At 45.6% G+C, this 22500-nt stretch overlaps 1 protein-coding gene across 1 annotated transcript in view; it reads right to left on the reverse strand.

Annotated features, from left to right (window-relative positions):
• nfasca (neurofascin homolog (chicken) a) overlaps nt 1-22500 on the reverse strand; it is a 112519-nt gene that overhangs the window by 81122 nt on the left and 8897 nt on the right. Inside the window, exon 3 of the mRNA XM_085352932.1 lies at nt 3571-3628. The gene's annotated coding sequence lies outside the window, so the exon portion shown is untranslated. The remainder of the gene's footprint in view (nt 1-3570; nt 3629-22500) is intronic.

Genomic DNA, 22500 nt, shown 5'->3' on the forward strand with positions numbered 1-22500 from the left:
AGTATCTTCCCCGAGCTGTGCCAGTTTCGCTTTGAGAAAAACAGCTGAGGACAATCAAACTGAATTCCTAGACAAGGTATGTGAAGCAGTAAAAGAGAACTTCTATATGGACGACTGTTTGAAGAGCGGGGCCTCCACCTCAGATGCTGTTGATTTGGTCAAAGATCTTTCAGCACTTTGTCAAAGGGGAGGATTTACACTGACCAAGTGGGTCAGTAACAATTGCACGCTGTTGCAAAGAAAATAATTAAATCTTGATAGAGACAAACTTCCTGTAGAAAGAGCTCTGGGCGTGCAGTGTGTGTGGAAACTGATAAATTCAACAATAAAATGGATGTTTGGGGATAACTGTGGCTCAGGTGGTAGAGCAGATCAGCTACTGATTGGAAGGTTGGTGGTTCAATCCTTGGCTTCCCCAGTCTGCATGTCAAATATCCTTGGACAAGATATTAACCCCAAGTTGCCCTCTGATGCGTTCATTGGAGTATGAATGTGTGTGAATGCAGATTAGTTTGCACTTGTGTTTAGAAGTGCTTGTATGAATGGGTGAATGTGGCATGTTGTATAGAGCGCTATGAGTACTCCGAGAGGAGAATAGCGCTGTATAAGAATCAGTCCATTTACCGTGTTCCTCAAAAATCTTGTACTAGATGTGGAATGTTGTCAACATCAGGCTCTATTTACGATCCATTGGGATTTCTTGCACCAGTCCTGCTGCCTGCCAAAAGAATGCAGCAGGAGCTTTGCAAAAGGAAACTGGGATGGGATGAACCAATACTCCAAAACATGTTGCAAAAGTGGAAAAGTTGGCTCAGTGATTTGCAAATGCTTTCTTATTTCAAGGTTAAAAGGTGTATACAACCAAGAGAGTTCGGACCTCTCACACATGCACAGCTACACCATTTTTCAGATGCCGGTGAATCTGGATATCTGCGCATGCAAGACAGTAGGAAATCCATCCATGTAGCATTCTTGATGGGCAAGGCAAGGGTTACACCTCTAAAACCTGTCACTATTCCACATCTGGAACTAACAGCTGCTGTAGTTGCCGTCCGAGTGGATCTCATGTTAAGGACTCAGTTGAGAATGAAACTCAAGCAATCCGTATTTTGGACAGATAGTACATCTGTACTCAAATACATAATGAATGAGGATAAACGTTTACTTACCTTTGTGGCAAACAGTCTTATTCATTGCGACTAAACGATCACAATGGGGATATGTAAGCTCAAAGGAAAATCCAGCAGATGATGCTACAAGAGGGCTGAAGGCTGGGAACATTGCACATAGCAGCCGCTGGATCGAAGGACCAAGCTTTCTGCAGTAGCCAGAAAGTGATTGGCCGACCAGTCTAATGAATGCTCCTTAGAACCAGAGGACCCTGAAGTCAAAGGTGAGGCCACAGTGAATGTTACTCAAGTAAAAGACTTGCTTGATGCTACATGTCAATTGATGGTGTACTTCTCAGACTGGAGAAGGCTCAAGGTTGCTGTTGCTTGGTTCCTTAGACTGAAGGCAATCCTTCCTTCAATGAGAGATAAGAAAAGAAGACCGCAACCTAACTCAAATAATCTAATTTGTAGAGGTACTACAAAGGAGAAAGTAAAGAAAACGCAACTGTATGGTCTATCCTCAAAGGATCTTCTGGAAGCGGCGCTTGCCGTTATCAGATTTTGCCAGCAACAAAGATTTGGAGAGGAGATTGCTACGTTGTCAAGTGGGAAAGGTTCTGTGAGCAGGCACAGCTCAATTTATAGATTAGACCCTTATCTTGATGATGAAGGCCTCTTAAGAGTTGGGGGACGACTGACAAAGGGCTCCTTACCAGAAGAAATGAAGCATCCCTTTGTTCTTGCAAAGGATCAACATGTAGCAAGTCTCATCCTAAAGCACATTCATCAACAGCTTGGTCATAGCGGTCGTAACCACACCTTATCCACACTAAGGAGAAAATACTGGATCACAAAGGCCAACTCGGCTGTAAGGAAGGTTATCGCAGAATGTAATTTTTGCAGAAAATATCCTGGAAAGGCCTTGGAGCAAAAGATGGCAGATTTACCCAAGGAAAGAATTTTGCCAGATAACCTACCACTCACCAACGTCGGTGAAGTGAAAAGAGGACGAGGTACAGCTAAACGTTATGGAGTCATTTTCACCTGTTTAGCCAGCTGAGCGGTGCACTTGGAAGTGGCTAGCTCTCCAAGCACAGATGCCTGCATAATGCTTTGCGCCGTTTTGTGAGTTGGAGAGGTCAAGTCGCTCGCATCCAATCGGACAATGGAACCAATTTTGTTGGAGCAGACAGAGTTAAGAGAGGCTCTTAAATCGCTGAAACATACCCAAATTGAAGCTGTTTGGAGTTTTAATCCGCCTGGAGCATCACAACATGGTGGAATTTGGGAATGGATAATCCGTATGGTCAGAAAGATTCTGAGATCCGTTCTTCAGCAACAACAGTTGGACGGTGATGGATTAAATACAGTTCAGTGTGAAACTGAAGCAATTTTAAATGACAGACCCATCACAAAGCTTTCTGATGATCCAAAAGCCCCAGAGCCACTTACACCAAATCACATCCTCCTGATTTGACCCTCAGGATATGTATCTGAAGAGAAGATGGAAACAGGCTCAGTACTTCTCAGATCTTTGGAAACGATGGCTACGTGAATAGTCGCCTTGGTTACAGGAGAGACAAAAATGGAACCAAAAGAAGAAGAGTCTAAAACCTGGAGATATAGTCATTATAATGGATTCCTCTGCACCACGTGGTTCCTGGCCACTTGGGAGAGTTCTGGAAACCATTCGTGACAAAAATGGACTTGTACGATCTGTACGTTTAAAAACAAAGACTAACGTTCTTGAAAGACCTGTAACTAAACGCCTTGATGCATTTTCAATCATCCAGGTAAGTAAATCTCCAAAAGCTGATTCTGTTCATCTGGACGAGGCGTTTTGTGGGAGAAACGTTTCGTCATCATCAGGTGACGTCTTCAGTCTCAGCTGACTGCAGGTTTCAATCTTATAAACAGCACATTTGCATAATGACTGAAACCAGCCCACTGAAGGAACAATGGGCTGGGAGGGCAGTTCCTTAATCTTAATTATGCAAATTCTCATGACCAGCAAGTCACCTGGATGAGTGACGAAACGTTTCTCCCACAAAACGCTACGTCCAGATGAACAGAATCAACTTTTGGAGACCTGTAACTAAACTTTGCCTGTTACATGAGACTGTAGTGTAAAAGTGTATTTAAATGCTCTGTTTACTTGTGTTTATTTATTTGTGTTTATCTTCAGCTCTGCCACCAGCAGCTCATTGTAACGTGCTTTCATGACACGGCTACCTGTCATCTTCCTTTCACTGCTGCTCTTCATTCTGTCCCAGATCACTCTGCTGTGTACAGCGCTCAGTTATCTAAGCTCTAAGTTATACGCCAAAGAGCGACATTTGGAATTTTACATGAATGCAGCTACAGTAACCTCTGTCATGCATCAAGACTAACCTGTCACACTGGGACTCCTGTGGTCCACCAGTGAGTACCAGTAAGAAAGAGACAATCAGTGACTCACGTTCACGTATGTGGACAGCTTCCTCGTCCACTCACTGTGTGAGAAGCACTTTGCAGGCCTGGTGAGAAGCAGAGAGAACACAGATTAATGCACTTTGTATAGTTTATCAGTTTCCACACAGCTTTCCCTCTTCTGTTCAGCTAATGCAGAAGCATGGAGAAGCCTGCACACTGGGTCAGGTTGAAGCTCCCAGTACACAAACCCACTCATGTTTCTGTGGATTTTCCCCAAATAGAGACACAGTTGTTGGGGAGGGAAAAGGATTTATTCAGCCGGTCAGATATTGTACCTACCCTAACAGCGTGTGCACACTCACACACTGTTGTATGCCTGAGGACTTTGTGTGTGTGTTTGTGCTTTCGGAGAGCTCATCTGTGCACCAGGTGCTGCCTTTGGGACTCCAGCATGTTCTTTTCCTTCTTTCTTTGTCTCTTTGTATGAAACATGTACAGTACACAACAACACACACTGTTACACATGGTCTGACTGGTGGACTCTGTGGTAAGCTGAGCTTACACTTCTGTGTTTCACACATGCACTCACAGACCACACTACGAAAAGAATCATTGTTATTTATGCTGCCGCGGTTCTGGCTCAGCTTGACCCAGTATTTTGAGTCGCTATGTTTTGGTGTGTTTTTGCATTTTGGATTCTTTCCTTATTATGATGCTGATGATTATGACTCTTTGTTTCAGTTCTTCTTGTTCAGGGATTAGTTCGTAGGTTTTGTGTTCTCATGTTTATTGCAGGTTTAGTTCAGTGTCTAGTCTGTCTCTGTGTCGTGTCTGCGTCTTTGTTTAGTGCTGTCTTGTTTCCTGTTTTACTCTGAAGGTTCATGTTCCTGTCTTATGTCAGTGTTTCTAGCTGTGTCCCCTTCTGTCTCTAATTCCTTGATGACTTCCTCTGTGTATTTTAGCCCAGTGTGTCTTCGTGTCAGTGTCGCGTCGTCTGTTCATGCACCTTGTTATTTCTAGCTGCACGTCATGATTCTAGTCTGCAAGATTCAGTATTGGACATGTTCATAGTCACTTTCTCCAGTCATGTTTGCCTGCACCTTCATGTGCCTGCACCTTCATGTGCCAGCACCGAGATCTCGTTCACAGTTTCTCATGTCGTGTTCATAGTCTGTCCGCAGTACTTCGTCATAGTTCAGTCCTGGTCTTCGTTTATAGCCTTAGTTACTCCCAGTTTAGGTCTTTAGTTTTCCCATAGTTTGTGGTTTGTTGTTTTGCCTTCTGTGTCAGCCCTGATTAAAGGCTCGCTTTGAGCTTAGCACAAGTTTTGCCTCCTGCGTCTGTGTCCGCACCTGGATCCACCAAACACTCTCCACACGGTCTGCCCTCGCGGGCCGTGACAGTATGCATTAGTGATTGTGTCGCCTTCTGTTCCTTTTATATATCAATGACTTGGGTCAAAATGTCTCAGACACAAATTTGCATTCTTATGCTGATGACACAGTTATTTACTGTTATGGATCATCTCTTGCTCAGGCCATTGAAACTTTACAGAAAGCCTTTGTTGCTTTCCAGCATTCACTTATTCAGCTAAAATTAGTTCTCAATGCTGCCAAGACTAAGCTAATGTTGTTTTCTAAGTCAAAGAAGGTCCCGGAGCCTATTCCAGTGGTGTCCACCCTTGAAGGAAATGTCATAGAGATGGTTCATGAATATAAATACCTTGGTGTCTGGATTGATGACTCCTTCACCTTTAAACCACATATAGAGAGACTAGTAAAGAAACTGAGACTTAAACTTCGTTTTTTCTTCCGTAATAAACAGTGCTTTTCTTTTGCAGTAAAAAAACATCTTGTCACTGCAACCTTTTTATCTGTGTTAGATTATGGTGACATTCTGTATATGAACGCTTCTTCTTCATGTCTTCTAATGTTGGACACGATGTATCATGCTTCCTTGAGGTTTATTACCAATTGTAAATACCTGACCCATCACTGTGATTTGTACTTAAGAGTAAAATGGCCTTCTTTGGCCATTAGAAGACAGGGGCATTGGTACACTTTTATTTACAAAGCTATGCTTGGATTGCTGCCTCCTTATATTTGTACTTTGCTCACAAGGACAAATAGTGGTTCTTACTCCTTGCGTTCAAATGATCAGCTGCTGCTGTCTGTTCCCCTTGTCCACACAGAGCTGGGTAAGAAAGCCTTTGTGCACTCTGCGCCTTTTTTGTGGAATCTGTTACAGAAAGACTGGAAACTGACTGAACTGTTGTCTTTAAATGTTTTTAAAACTAAACTCAAAGGCCTACAGGCTGCCTCAATAATGTGTAATTGTTTTGTGTAATTTTAACTTTGTTTGTTCGTATGTATTTGTTTTGAAATGTGCTGCCTCTTGGCCAGGACTCCCTTGAAATAGAGGTTTTTGATCTCAACGGGACATTCCTGGTTAAATAAAGGTTAAATAAAAAAAATAATAAATAAATAAAATATGTCATTATTCTGCTAATGTTGAAGCACAGCTGTTTCCACCACAGTGGAAAAAATGAAGGCGTGATTGCACAACTGAAACTGGAAATCCATTTTCTTTCTTAATAGCTGCAGGTAGCAGGGTGGAGACCACTGGAGCTGCAGAGAAGACGGCGAGTGTAGCGGTCCAGGTCCACAGAGAGAGACGGGGAGTGTAGCGGTCCAGGTCCACAGAGAGACGGGGAGTGTAGCGGTCCAGGTCCACAGAGAGAGACGGGGAGTGTAGCGGTCCAGGTCCACAGAGAGACGGGGAGTGTAGCGGTCCAGGTCCACAGAGAGACGGGGAGTGTAGCGGTCCAGGTCCACAGAGAGAGACGGCGAGTGTAGCGGTCCAGGTCCACAGAGAGAGACGGGGAGTGTAGCGGTCCAGGTCCACAGAGAGACGGGGAGTGTAGCGGTCCAGGTCCACAGAGAGAGACGGCGAGTGTAGCGGTCTAGGTCCACAGAGAGACAGGGAGTGTAGCGGTCCAGGTCCACAGAGAGAGACGGTGAGTGTAGCGGTCCAGGTCCACAGAGAGACGGGGAGTGTAGCGGTCTAGGTCCACAGAGAGACGGCGAGTGTAGCGGTCCAGGTCCACAGAGAGAGACGGGGAGTGTAGCGGTCCAGGTCCACAGAGAGAGACGGCGAGTGTAGCGGTCCAGGTCCACAGAGAGACGGCGAGTGTAGCGGTCCAGGTCCACAGAGAGAGACGGCGAGTGTAGCGGTCCAAGTCCACAGAGAGAGACGGCGAGTGTAGCGGTCCAGGTCCACAGAGAGAGACGGGGAGTGTAGCGGTCCAGGTCCACAGAGAGAGACGGCGAGTGTAGCGGTCCAGGTCCACAGAGAGACGGGGAGTGTAGCGGTCCAAGTCCACAGAGAGACGGCGAGTGTAGCGGTCCAGGTCCACAGAGAGACGGGGAGTGTAGCGGTCCAGGTCCACAGAGAGAGACGGCAAGTGTAGCGGTCTAGGTCCACAGAGAGACGGCGAGTGTAGCGGTCCAGGTCCACAGAGAGAGACGGCGAGTGTAGCGGTCCAAGTCCACAGAGAGAGACGGGGAGTGTAGCGGTCCAGGTCCACAGAGAGAGACGGCGAGTGTAGCGGTCCAGGTCCACAGAGAGACGGCGAGTGTAGCGGTCCAGGTCCACAGAGAGAGACGGCGAGTGTAGCGGTCTAGGTCCACAGAGAGACGGCGAGTGTAGCGGTCCAGGTCCACAGAGAGAGACGGCGAGTGTAGCGGTCCAAGTCCACAGAGAGACGGCGAGTGTAGCGGTCCAGGTCCACAGAGAGAGACGGCGAGTGTAGCGGTCTAGGTCCACAGAGAGACGGCGAGTGTAGCGGTCCAGGTCCACAGAGAGAGACGGTGAGTGTAGCGGTCCAGGTCCACAGAGAGAGACGGGGAGTGTAGCGGTCCAGGTCCACAGAGAGAGACGGTGAGTGTAGCGGTCCAAGTCCACAGAGAGAGACGGGGAGTGTAGCGGTCCAGGTCCACAGAGAGAGACGGCGAGTGTAGCGGTCCAAGTCCACAGAGAGAGACGGCGAGTGTAGCGGTCCAGGTCCACAGAGAGAGACGGGGAGTGTAGCGGTCCAAGTCCACAGAGAGAGACGGGGAGTGTAGCGGTCCAGGTCCACAGAGAGACGGCGAGTGTAGCGGTCCAGGTCCACAGAGAGACGGGGAGTGTAGCGGTCCAGGTCCACAGAGAGAGACGGCGAGTGTAGCGGTCCAGGTCCACAGAGAGAGACGGCGAGTGTAGCGGTCCAAGTCCACAGAGAGACGGGGAGTGTAGCGGTCCAGGTCCACAGAGAGAGACGGGGAGTGTAGCGGTCCAGGTCCACAGAGAGAGACGGCGAGTGTAGCGGTCCAAGTCCACAGAGAGACGGGGAGTGTAGCGGTCCAGGTCCACAGAGAGAGACGGTGAGTGTAGCGGTCCAGGTCCACAGAGAGACGGGGAGTGTAGCGGTCCAAGTCCACAGAGAGAGACGGCGAGTGTAGCGGTCCAGGTCCACAGAGAGAGACGGTGAGTGTAGCGGTCCAGGTCCACAGAGAGAGACGGGGAGTGTAGCGGTCCAAGTCCACAGAGAGAGACGGCGAGTGTAGCGGTCCAGGTCCACAGAGAGAGACGGTGAGTGTAGCGGTCCAGGTCCACAGAGAGACGGGGAGTGTAGCGGTCCAGGTCCACAGAGAGACGGGGAGTGTAGCGGTCCAAGTCCACAGAGAGAGACGGCGAGTGTAGCGGTCCAGGTCCACAGAGCGAGACGGTGAGTGTAGCGGTCCAGGTCCACAGAGAGACGGGGAGTGTAGCGGTCCAGGTCCACAGAGAGAGACGGCGAGTGTAGCGGTCCAGGTCCACAGAGAGACGGGGAGTGTAGCGGTCCAGGTCCACAGAGAGAGACGGCGAGTGTAGCGGTCCAAGTCCACAGAGAGACGGCGAGTGTAGCGGTCCAGGTCCACAGAGAGAGACGGGGAGTGTAGCGGTCCAAGTCCACAGAGAGAGACGGCGAGTGTAGCGGTCCAAGTCCACAGAGAGAGACGGCGAGTGTAGCGGTCCAGGTCCACAGAGAGAGACGGGGAGTGTAGCGGTCCAGGTCCACAGAGAGACGGGGAGTGTAGCGGTCCAGGTCCACAGAGAGAGACGGCGAGTGTAGTGGTCCAGGTCCACAGAGAGAGACGGCGAGTGTAGCGGTCCAAGTCCACAGAGAGACGGCGAGTGTAGCGGTCCAGGTCCACAGAGAGAGACGGGGAGTGTAGCGGTCCAAGTCCACAGAGAGACGGCGAGTGTAGTGGTCCAGGTCCACAGAGAGAGACGGCGAGTGTAGCGGTCCAAGTCCACAGAGAGACGGCGAGTGTAGCGGTCCAGGTCCACAGAGAGAGACGGGGAGTGTAGCGGTCCAGGTCCACAGAGAGAGACGGGGAGTGTAGCGGTCCAAGTCCACAGAGAGACGGGGAGCTGGGTAAAGTCATTTTCCACTGTGGAGGACAAACACTTTCAAACTTGTCCATCACAGCAACACAAACTGCCTCCTTTAAAAAGACTCGATGTGCAGTTCAGTATTGACAGTGACATCACATGAAGTGTATATAAAGTGTGTCTGAATGGCAGAGATGCAGACATGTGTGCATGTGGCACAGAGCCATGGCTCAGTGTCTGAGTGAGCTTGAAGCCGTTTATGATTCTGAACCACAAACAAGCTCAAACTTTGGACTGTTTGACTGATGAAAACCTCCATTATGGCCGTTCATACTCCTCACAGTCATTAAACAATGAACAGTTAAATGACATCACAGTTTTTTACGACTACAGTTACAGAAAGAAAACATAAGCAGGCTAAAGTGAAGAGTCTGGGCAGTGAGCTACCAGAACTTTCTATATTTCACACATTTATTTCTTATCATTTTAGTCCCAGTTAAGATCAGAGTGGCTGTTTGTGGCCAGTGATCTCCATGGAAGCAGCAAAGGCTCCAGAGCAGGCTTTGTAGGCTGAGCATGTACATATGTGAGCTGTGGGGCAGAGGAATGGGCAAACTTACGATTGCTTGTAATAAAGTGAAAATTGCCATTTAATATGTCACCAATATTTCCCATAGTAAGATCAGCTTCTTAGCTTCATGTGAGCTGGGATGGTTTGTACATTATGATGCAGGGCAGACTGAAACATCAACAGGTGAGCAAAGAGTTGATCCAACACAGGCTGCAGGTGTATCATATCCCCACAACTACAGGACGCCACATATTTAATGTGTGGGGAGGAACGTGAGCTAAGAACAAAGGGCCTGGTGTCTCAGAGTTCTGACGTACACGTTCTCATCTTTTTATTCAACAGCAACATTACCTAAAGATTAGCCAGCAGCAAGGCCAAGTCTGCTACAACGAGTAACAGACCTCATGTTATTGTCCTGGGTGGAGTCGAGGAGATGGATGCTCTGCACACCTTACGATTAGACAATTCATCATTAAGCTTGAAACATCCTGAGAACCGAGAACAGTGCTATTTGCTGTTTAATCACATTTTATACTCCAATCAGATCGATTAGCCAGCCATCACCAGCAGCCAGCTTCCCTGTGAAGCTGTCCCTGGTTCACTGTGGACACTGTGGGTGTGTTCAGCCCTCCTGTCTCTCATTTAAATCTGTTTTCATGCAACACAACAGCTCAACAACAAGCAGCGTGGGGTTCACAGTTCAGCATTTCACACACTGTTGCTACAAACTCAACATACAGGAGTATGCACGCACACACACAAAGCTACAGCTGTCGTGACTGTAGCCCCTCTGCAGTGCTGCTGTTGTGCTTTTTGTGTTTGTCGGAAATCAAACCAGTGAATTTGCTGGTCTTCCAGCTGCAGCTCCACTCTGCCTTCTCCCCTCTCCCACTCCTCTTTGTTTCCGTGTTTCCGGTTAAAACTAGGTCATTTTCCAACCCACAGCTCCCACTGAGCGTGACATCCAGATACACACGTATCCCCTGGCAACCACACGTTCACCCTCGACACCCCGTCCAGACTGCGTCCTCGTTTCCTGCACCTTCCTGCAGGTTGTGTTCACTGAGCATGGCGGGCTCTGCAGACACAGCTTTGTTCAGCACACTTCAAACTGTAAGACGTGAAACGTTCTTTACCAGCTTCTAATAAAACAGCCTTTGAACGCGATGATCCTTCTTGTGTATCTGTTAATGTAGAGTCACAGCTGAGTCTAATGTGGAAGGACAAATTATGTTTTCACTGACTATCACAATATGAAAAGTCCCGTCGAGACTGTTTCCAGTTCTGAGGGCAGCTCAAGAGGTAGGGCAGGGCGTCTGCCAATCGGGAGGTCAGTGGTTTGATGAATGATGCTTACACCGTCCATACTGCTGACATCCACTCTTACTGACCTCACCTTTCAGAAAAGGTGGAGTAGCAAAGTCTGCTCTGAGATGATGAATACACCACTCTGCTCTGTGCTGAAGTCCTGACACAACAATTTGAATGAAGCATTTTGCCCATTAACGGGCAATGAGCCTCTCGCATGAGCAGGTTTGGCTCGCTCGTCTTTAGAGAATTGTTTTAATTCGGCCGCACTGAAGAGTGTTTAAGCATGAACAGCCTGTTTAAAGTCATGCCAAAGCATGTCAGTCTACTGAGGAGATCTAGGTCACTCCAAAACCTCCATGTTGGTTTCTCTGGCCATTCAGAGGTAGACTTGCTGGTGCACTGCTGCAAATGTGCTTCAGCTCCAGTGCATGAACTGATGGACACTCACTCGCCTTCAGGACCTATTTGTAAATCATCACACTGACACAAAGATGACGGGTTACTCAGCAGAAGTGTGGGGAGAGTGAGACAGTATAAAATAATCCAGGAGACAAAGCTGTGCCATTTCTGGACTTGGTTCAATTATTATTTATGGTTTTTGGGGAGGTTATGAAATCTGTTCATTGGTTTTCAGTAGCAGTTAGGAAACAACACAAACATCAGACTGCGGGGAAAGCTGGTGACGCAGCGCAGAGGTTAAATTCTTCTCAGGGAAGAATAATCAATAGAAAGCTGAAATCATCGTCTGAACTCATTCATGCTACTCTGCATGTTACTGCACAAACCATGAGCCCAGCATGTCTCCGTTCTCAGCTGAGGGCCTACAGGCTGCAACTGGTTGTAGATTAGAAATGATGTCACTGTCATATAATGACATCACTGGACGGGGAGGGTATAGAGTTCAGAGGTCACGCGGTAAACAGCACGGTGGGGGAGGGAGGAAACATGTGCAGACACACAACAGAAACACACACCTTTTTAGAGCAGTGCTGCGAGTGCTAGACTGTGTATGAGGGACCAGCAGTGATAGACTGAGTAGTGTGTGCACACATGCACACAAACACATGAATAAGGCAGGTGCAGAGAGCTGTACCAGCATCAGCTGTGTCTTTAACAGCAGTGCTGCTGCTGTGATGTCATTATTATGTGATGAGACCAGTTTATGTAGAGACGGGCCTTTTGTTCTGTCTCGTTCCCCTCAAACGGATGCTGGCTCTGACTTTTTCACTCATGTGTTACCTCGGACTATAAAGCACCTGCATGATCGGTGATGTAAATAAAACTAGACTGAATATAGGCCAGGTCACATGGGGTCAGTGCATCCTCACTCCCAGCCAATAACATGTTAACACAGGGGGTGTAATCTGTCACGCCACGGACCCTTTTAACGGTGTAAGGAGACACCAGCAGCAGTGCTATGTTTAATGACAGCGCCATACCAGCGGGCAGTCGGGATCAGAACATCAGCATTAAAATAATAATGATAATCAGTGTGGCTGTGATTGTGCTGCACAGAAAGACACTGGAAGTTTTTATTCAAATAGAGTCTAGTTACCATGTGAACCATGTCGACCAGCATTAGGATACATATATGTGCCAGGCAAGTAAAGGTTACATGTGTACCCCCTTTTCTCGGTTTGAAGGTGCAGTCAGTCCTCTGTGCTCAGACCAAGCACCACTGCCACTCAAGTGTTGGAGTAATAATTTTTGATTTTTATTGTGAAGGGGTCGCCACAGCAGCTAGCTCCACCTCTTTGTGTGAGATGGACCCTCAAAGGAAACTGGACAGGTTCTTCTGTAGCACGTGTCTGCTCGACCTGAGCGCATTTACACAGCTGCATCATTCACACAAGCACTTTTTTTAAGTGCTTTCTTAGGCACACACACACTCATGCATTGGAGAGCTTAGTGTCATGCCCAAGGATATCTAGAGCAGCCAGTGGTTGAACCACCAACCTTAGCAGATAGCCCGCTGTACCTCCTGAGCTAAAAACACCTCACATCCCTGTGATGGGATTTTACATTTATCTGTTACTGATTTTCCACTTTTTTAAAGACAGCTTTGGGCTAAACAATGTTCACAGTCAGCCTGTGTGAGGTGTCACAAGGGGACAAATTAATGATGGTAAATTCGGTTATTTTTACTGAATCGAGTTTGAATGAGTCACTCACCGAAGTGAATCGTGTTTGAGTCATATGAGTCACAGAGTCAGTTGCCCAGAGAGTGCAAAAAATATACATTTTTACTCAAACTTAATTTGTTTCTCTTTTCATGTAAATCCTACTGCTAAGATGAGTGATTGAAAAAGAAAAACAACTAGTTTTATAGAGCAAAAAAAAGATTTCTAATGGGAACATTGATTTTTATTTTTATTTTATTAGTATTTTCCTCATATGTGTCAAATATATATTTTCTCATCTAAATGTCCACTGAGCTGTGAGCCAGGGGGCGGTAATGCGCCTTAACATTGGTTGCCAACCAAGAAGAAGAAGAAGAAGCTGTGAGCCAGGAGGGAGGGGGTGAGTAACTTAAATGTGCTGCTAGCATGTTAGCAGAGCGATGCTACTGTGAACTGAGGAGCTGTTGTCTTGATGTGAGCTTCTACTCAGGGTTTGTTCTTCTTGTATATTTCTACTAATGGAATTAGTTTGCTAACAGCAACAGGGATGAGTCAGTTGGACTTGTGAATCATGATTCACGAGTCCAGTAAAGTGATTCTCGAGTACTGAACGATTCGTTCATGATTCGCGCATCACTAGTACAAATGAGTGATGGGCAAAGGAAGTGACACAGTGTTGTGTCTCTAATGGTACATCCTTAAGTGCACTTCTTTTAGTTCAGTGTGAAATAAGAACATGGTCTGAACTCTGTATCAGTGTAAAACAAACCTGCACTACAGGGAGTGCAGAATTATTAGGCAAATGAGTATTTTGTCCACACCATCCTCTTCATGCATGTTGTCTTACTCCAAGCTGTATAGGCTCGAAAGCCTACTACCAATTAAGCATATTAGGTGATGTGCATCTCTGTAATGAGAAGGGGTGTGGTCTAATGACATCAACACCCTATATCAGGTGTGCATAATTATTAGGCAACGTCCTTTCCTTTGGCAAAATGGGTCAAAAGAAGGACTTGACAGGCTCAGAAAAGTCAAAAGTAGTGAGATATCTTGCAGAGGGATGCAGCAGTCTCAAAATTGCAAAGCTTCTGAAGCGTGATCATCGAACAATCAAGCGTTTCATTCAAAATAGTCAACAGGGTCGCAAGAAGCGTGTGGAAACACCAAGGCGCATAATAACTGCCCATGAACTGAGAAAAGTCAAGAGTGCAGCTGCCAAGATGCCACTTGCCACCAGTTTGGCCATATTTCAGAGCTGCAACATCACTGGAGTGCCCAAAAGCACAAGGTGTGCAATACTCAGAGACATGGCCAAGGTAAGAAAGGCTGAAAGACGACCACCACTGAACAAGACACACAAGCTGAAACGTCAAGACTGGGCCAAGAAATATCTCAAGACTGGTTTTTCTAAGGTTTTATGGACTGATGAAATGAGAGTGAGTCTTGATGGGCCAGATGGATGGGCCCGTGGATGGATTGGTAAAGGCAGAGAGCTCCAGTCCCACTCAGACGCCAGCAAGGTGGAGGTGGAGTACTGGTTTGGGCTGGTATCATCAAAGATGAGCTTGTGGGGCCTTTTCAGGTTGAGGATGGAGTCAAGCTCAACTCCCAGTCCTACTGCCAGTTTCTGGAAGACACCTTCTTCAAGCAGTGGTACAGGAAGAAGTCTGCATCCTTCAAGAAAAACATGATTTTCATGCAGGACAATGCTCCATCACACGCGTCCAAGTCCTCCACAGCGTGGCTGGCAAGAAAGGGTATAAAAGAAGAAGAACTAATGACATGGCCTCCTTGTTCACCTGATCTGAACCCCATTGAGAACCTGTGGTCCATCATCAAATGTGAGATTTACAAGGAGGGAAAACAGTACACCTCTCTGAACAGTGTCTGGGAGGCTGTGGTTGCTGCTGCACGCAATGTTGATGGTGAACAGATCAAAACACTGACAGAATCCATGGATGGCAGGCTTTTGAGTGTCCTTGCAAAGAAAGGTGGCTATATTGGTCGCTGATTTGTTTTTGTTTTGTTTTTGAATGTCAGAAATGTATATTTGTGAATGTGGAGATGTTATATTGGTTTCACTGGTAAAAATAAATCATTGAAATGGGTATATATTTGTTTTTTGTTAAGTTGCCTAATAATTCTGCACAGTAATAGTCACCTGCACACACAGATATCCCCCTAAAATAGCTAAAACTAAAAACAAACTAAAAACTACTTCCAAAAACATTCAGCTTTGATATTAATGAGTTTTTTGGGTTCATTGAGAACATGGTTGTTGTTCAATAATAACATTATTCCTCAAAAATACAACTTGCCTAATAATTCTGCACTCCCTGTATAGATTTCTCCTGATGCTGACAGGCTGCCCTTATCAACAACAGTACAATGTGTTAGAAAAACACACAAGACTAAGGCTACGTTCACACTGCAGGCGAAAGCGCATCAAATCCGATTTTTTTGACCCTATGCGACCCATATCCGATCATGCTATGACAGTGTGAACGGCGCAAATCCGATATTTTCAAATCCGATCTGGGTCACTTTCGTATGTGGTACTGAATCCGATACATATCCGATGTATTAGAAAGCGACTGCTGTTTGAACGGTCAAGTCGCATTAAATCCATCTTTTACATCACCGACACAAGACTGAAGCCAATTATCAGCGCCAGAGAAGCGCCCGAGAAGACATCGCGAACGCTTCCTGGCCATCCAGTGTAGATGTCAGTGAAACTGTTGGGAAGACAACGTAAACATTTTATTTGTACTGTATAATCTGCAGATTCTGACAGAAATCTGCAGCTATCCTTTGAAGCACCGCTCCTCTCTTAAACAGCAATAAGGATCATTATTAGGTTATTTACATTATTATGTAAATAACAAAATAACTTAAAGCAAAAATTGGGAAACGTGAAGTCCGAAGTCTTTATATTAAGGGCCATCAGTCAAACAATACTGTTGCTCTGGGTCTAAACAGAGCGCGTTGTGTGTGACATCTTCTTTTGCGCATGCGGGCCGCTTTGAGCGTTCACACTAGAGCGCGTTTGCTGTCGCATTTTATTTGTAGTGTGAACGAGCAGACAAAAAAATCGGATTTGATCAAAAAATCGGAATTGAGTATTAAGACCTGCAGTGTGAACGTAGCCTGAGATAAGCCGAACAACCAGCAAGAAGCCATGGTGTCAACCTCTCCCCAAACTGTAAGCCTAAGCTGGCTCGTACACTGCAAGACCAGGAAATAAAAGAGGCAGACGGAGCCCGGTCAACGATCACACCCACAGATATGATGGAGGCAGACAGTGAGGGTGGGGGTGTTAGAGACAGAGACGGGACCCGTGAAAAGCAACAACAGACAAAGAAGATGTGGTGTGAGAAAGCAAAGAAGCGATGCAGAAACAACACGTGTGTCCTGGAAATGCTGTAACATGCCAGGTGACTGAAAAACACGAGACCATCCTGAGGAGGCTCAGAGGACACTTCCACTTCTTTTCTGCTTTTAGAACCACCTCACTCCATTTCTCAAAGGTTTAAACAACAGTTTCTGCTCCTGAACTTTGGTCTCCTTGTCATCTCTTAGCTGATTTTTATTTCACATCAGCAGAAGCTGGTTTGCTTTTATAGTTTAGCCTTTAACCTTTTATTAGTGAGATAGCTGAACCAGCCCACTGATGTGTGTGTTATGATGAATATTCTGACTGCATAAATAATAAATGGCTTCATTACTTTGTATTGAAGTAAACTGAGACGTGGAACAGGAAGCTACATCGCAGGCTGAGGTTCAGTGTGTTGCCTGAGGACGCTAACATGTGGACAGACCCTCAAGCCTCCAACGGTGCCCCAGGGTGAATCAGGCACTGCATGCAGCCCAAATCCACTGTTTCCTTGTGCATTTGGAGCCTATCGAGCCATCAATGGGACGACTGGGATAAACCCAGTCTACCTCTGTGTGAATGTTGGAGCCGTCTGCAGCGACACCTTCTTTGTTTAACATGCTTCTACAATACTTTACTCATCATTCAGCTCCATGTGAAACACTGCAGCCCTGCAGCTGACAGCCACGTCACACTAAAGTCACTTTGGTCGGTTTTAATTATTTGTATAACATATATATGTAATATAAACCTGGGGGTGAAAACAGCTGTTTGAGAGCAAGTCCTTAAACGACACCACAGACGAACCAGCAGCCGTTGATGACCATCCACTGCTCAGATATGTGTTTGTACGCTGCAGACATGAAGGGGCAGACACAATAACTTATTTGTGATTACTTTTATTTGAAACCATAAAATCCTTCATGCAACAAAGCAGTCACATGTAGCTGGTTCCAGTAAAGCTTCCTATTATGGGAATGAGACTTCCTCACTGGTGCTTTGTTCTACAGTACACCCATGCAATGCCCAGTTCTCCACAGTACTTCATTTATTATATGTAGACCATAAGAACCTCTTCATAGGATCTACATGTGAGAAATTATCTTCAGCTAGTCTTTTCAGCTTAGCGACAAACAGGCTTAGTGCTTTAAACATGGGGCTCGTGCTGCGCCTGCCTGACACACGGGTCTACATACCACAGACGCTTTGAACAAGTGTCTGTGGGACACAGATGCACTCCTTTAAAGCACGAGGTTTGTGTCCTATTTTAAGAACAGGAAATGAGCCGTCGACAGTGCTTCACACATGCAGCCACAGAAACATCTGTGTGTGTCCAGACATAATGTTTCTTTGTGCCAGAAGAAATGAAAGTGTGCTCTCTGTCTCACTCTTATATCACTCCACATCAACAATCACCATCCCCATCGTGTTGTCAGTTAACTCCACCTCTATCTTCCTTTGTCGTACTCTTGTTCTGTAGACGATCTCTCTGCATCTTTCTGACTCTTACAGTCATCCCCATCCTTCTCCTATTGTTCCCTATCATTGTTCCCTATCATTGTTCCCTCGATCCATTAATCCATGTGTTCTATCTTTTCCTCCACGTCTCCATGAAGCATTGCAGCAGGTCAGTTTGTCACCTCATTACCACATCTGGATCTCACTTTGCACTCACACACACACACCACCTATACAAAGAAAACACTACCCCCTTTCCCCCTCTCATCTGCCTTTTGAACCTCCTTTTTTTCTCTCTTGTTTTTGTCCAATGAGAAAGCTGTCTGGTCACCAGGGCTCCTTAGCAACAGTCCCACTAGAGGAAAGAGGAATGAAGGAGGTAGGGAATAGGAACAAAGGATGAGAGTGGTGGGGTGATGAGGGTAAGAAGGGATGACGATGAGGAGGAGCTGAACAGGAAAATCAGCCCCTGCAGGAGTGTGAAGCTGGAGATGTGTGTGCTGTTATTTGTGTGTGTGTGTGTGTGGGGGGGGGGCAGAACTGCATGAATAAAGTGTGAGAGTGGGGGCATGGGGCATGTGTGGCTTCGGCTTTCCATGCTTGTGTCTCAAAGTACATGAAGATAAGACGGCGATGCCACGATTGGGTCCAACTGAATCAAAAACAACAGAATAAATCCTGGTTTGTAAATCTCACCTGCATTAGAGGACTACCTGTGGTATGACATCAGCAGCCAATGAGCATGTTCATCTCAACACTGGACTGTCCATGTTTTACATTATGTGTGGTCAGTGTTCGGGAGTAACAGAGTACATGTACCACCGTCACATATTCAAAATATAAAACATGAGTAACTGTATTCTGTTACAGTCACCGTTTAAAAAGGTGGTAATCAGAATACAGTTACTTTGATGAAATAAATGGATTACACGGCGGTCTTTTCCTGTTACATATGTTAGGCTGTCCCCTCTCTGTTTTTGGTTTCCACGCCGGTGGAAACTCAAACAAAACACGCATTCAGAGGCTCTGATGTCTGTGTCTCAGTCTCGCGGCCCATGTTACCTCTACTTGCGGCCTGCATAATGACGTGAAGAAATATTTTCAATAATTATTATTTAAAAAATGATTTAATATGAAGGCAACAGGAAGTGTTACAGGCATCGCCTTAAAGCATGTAGCCTGATGGGCAGTGTAGTCCGTGCTGCAGGGAGAATGGACTGCTGTACCCGTGATGTGTCTGTGAGGAGGGAGAGAAAGGAAAAGTAGGAGCTGTCACCGAGCAGAAACAGGAGCTGGAAGCATGTAAATATAATAATAACCACTGCAGCCAAACAGAGAGCCTGACGAGCCCAGCTGTAAGTAAGCTGTTAAGACTCGACTGTACGCTGTGTTCCTGTTTTCCTCTGAAACAATAAGTTCTGTTGGAGCCTTTCGACGCCTCTCTCTGTCTCTGCTAGCAAAGTGACCCAGACAACAAAGTAAAGCTAGTTTTCAGCTACGAGCCGACACGAACCCGACGTATCAGCCAGAGGTCCCTTTACTACGGCTCGGAGCCGCTGACCTGTTTTATATACGCGCGCTGAATAGTTTTCTACACGAGATCGCTGCAAAAAGTGCAGCCTTACCTAATGTCCACCTACTGTTACTCATTATATTAAGATTTAAACATCTAGCTGGTGTTGGTGTGGAGAGTAACCTTCAGTAATAGTAATAAATCACAGCAATAGTGCATTCATGTAGTTGTAAACAGCATGATAATATATTATTAAGTAATCCAAAGTATTCAGAATACGTTACTGTCATTGAGTAACATTACATTACAAAATACATTTGGGGCATGTAATCTGTAATCTGTAGTAGGGCTGGGCGATATGGCCTAAAATCCATATCACGGTATAATTTGAAGCACGTGCGGTAACGATATATATCGCAATATATTCTTTTCTTCTGTATAACGTATTTTCCACACTATAAGCACACTTAAAATACTTTAATTTTCTCAAAAATCGAGAGTGTGCCTTATGTATGAATTCTGGTTGTGCTTACTGACCTCGAACCAATTTTGGCTTCAGAAATCTGTTAAAAACGTTTTAGTACAACTTTGGTAAGCCGCACTGCTTGATGGATTGTCAGAGCATTACGGCGGCTGTGGTGAGGAGCTTCACGGAGTAATCTGGGTCCTAAACCAGTGTTGCCAACTTAGCGACTTTGTCGCTCTATTTAGCGAGTTTTCAGACCCTCTTAGTGACTTTTTTTCTAAAAAGCGACTAGCGACAAATCTGGTGACTTTCTGGCGTTATTAGGATGGTTTTTTTACTCACTTTATGTCTCTTCCACGATGTTATTTCTCTCTCCAACAACGTAGGTTACAATTACATTAGCATGGCCAATTATGCAAATTAGGCGATGACATCATTTAGCGACTTCTAGCGACTTTTAGGACAGCAAATAGCGATTTTCCTTACTGAGGAGTTGGCAACACTGTCCTAAACTCCGTCAACTTCAGGTCCCAAAGTCAAACGAACACTGAGAGTTAAAAACAGTCTAAATTCTTTCATCTTTAATTAAATCATCAGCGTTGCTGCTTTACCAGGTGTAACAATTAAGTTTAACATCCAGGCATCCATGAAAACAGAATTTATTAAATTTAACGGAGTTAGAAGTTAGCAGGAAGTTAGCTCGCTAGTTTCGCTAGTTACCTAAGCATGATATAGCATGTTCTGACTGAGAGATTTCTGAAAAAATTCAAACGTACAGCTCTGCTATCACTTCCAACATAAATGAAGACAGGAAACTAAACAGCAGTGACGTTTGTAGGGTTACTGAAGTTGGGCTAGCTGGTATATAATGATGTGCTACGTGATCGCTAGCGACACAGCTATGTTAGCATAACATAAACATGTAGTGGAATACATTTTAAAAGTAACCTTCCCAACACTGTGTGTGGTGATTGCATGTGTTAGAGCATTCAGTGAGATAAAACTAGACAATAACAAATAAAGAGAAGCAGTAAAAAAGCCAGTATCTGAAGGTCAGAGTAAAAGCAGAGCGGTGTGTGTGCTGCTCTGTGAACATGTCCACCAGGCCTAATTTGCCAGCATGGCCCCATCTGCCTTGAGGTTACTGTGGCTAATAAAGCCATTCTGCTACGTCTGATCTGCTCTGCAGCCTCACACAGACACATGGACATGCACACAGTTGTCATTTGTCTGGCATAATTACACCATTACCAAATTTAATTTCCGCAGGTCCCCCTCCCTCCATTTGTGTTTTTTTCCTCCAGCAAAATGGGGTTAAATGTGTGTGTGTGAGCTGGCCTCTAACAGCCAGTCTTCCTCTGGCACTGTGGTGACCATGGTGAGTTAGTAAGATGTGCCCACATGTATGTATGTGATTATAAAATACTGTGGGGCTGTTGGAGCTGCAGACAAAGCACACATACACTCAAAATAACACGATATAAAAGTAATCAGTAATACCAATAGCATCGTTCTGTGAAGCATCTATGAAGCTACAAGCCCAGCACTGAGTCAGCCTCACTAAAGTCTATAAGCCTGCGACATACAGAGGAAGCCACAGGTCCTCACACAGCATCAACTATGTACATATATCACAACCACACTACACTGGGACTGCATATTTTCAACACATAAGTGGTAATTATATTTCATTACAGAAATCCAAATGACTCACCCATCACATATTTGTCTTACTCAATAGTTAAAGAAAATGTGTACTGCATGAATAAGGTTAGCAACTTGAACCTAATGCACTGAATATGTAAGCATGCTGATTAATGTGGAGGCAGGGTCAGTTTGGGCTTGTGCCGTCTGGGCCCTGGGGCACTGCCCCAGCTGCTGCATCACAACCTACCCCTTTGCTATGCCTGACCTGTTTTCTAGTAGTTTTCTGCATTCAAGTATATATGCAAATATGTGCAAGTATATATCAAGCAGTTTGTCACATTTCAGCCTCCAAACACTCTCTGATAAACTCCCCTTATTAGGCTTCCTGGTTTTTATTTGCAAGGTTAGATTTGTGTGCAAGCGAACAGTTAGCTAGCTCTGATAGATGCCAGCTCACGCTAAACCAAAGACTGATGCAGATGCACGTAATTAAACTACGAGCAACATAGGAGTTCTACGTTTTTGGCAAAAACATGCAGATTTGGTTCAGAATGATTTCTGCTGATTAAATAATGATTTTACTATACTTCCTTTATCTTTTCATTGTCTAAGTATGACATCTACTCTTACCAGTAGCAATGTAGAAACAGAAAATACTGAGCAGAAATGAGTTAATGCTATTGGTGCAGCCCCAGGCCCCCCTGGTCACCTCTGCATTAGTATGGCGTTATTTTTGTGCCACTATTCTGAGCGCACGTAAACAAAAAGTTTGCAGGTGCAAGTGTTGCATTTTGAGGAGAAATTTATTTTGAGCGAAGAAAAGCTAAATTTGAGTGAACAAAATTCATTCCTGCGTGCAAAAAATGTATTTCAGTGTTTGCTATTATCCACACACACACACACACACACACACACACACACACACACACACACACTCTCGCTCAGTTTTTGCATTTACGCTCACTCGCAGTGTGTTGCTCGCGCTCTCAACATTTCTGCCCGTGCGCGCTCAACTCTTTCTCTACACCGTTATATTTGTGCCACAAAACCAGCCAATCACAGACTTGGATGCAAAAATATCTGATGTCTGGTCTGGTCTCCA

The sequence above is a fragment of the Diplotaxodon limnothrissa genome, linkage group LG5 (assembly GCF_057381915.1).
Source record: "Diplotaxodon limnothrissa isolate DT_005_m linkage group LG5, D_limnothrissa_male_GT1.1, whole genome shotgun sequence".
NCBI lineage: Eukaryota > Metazoa > Chordata > Actinopteri > Cichliformes > Cichlidae > Diplotaxodon > Diplotaxodon limnothrissa.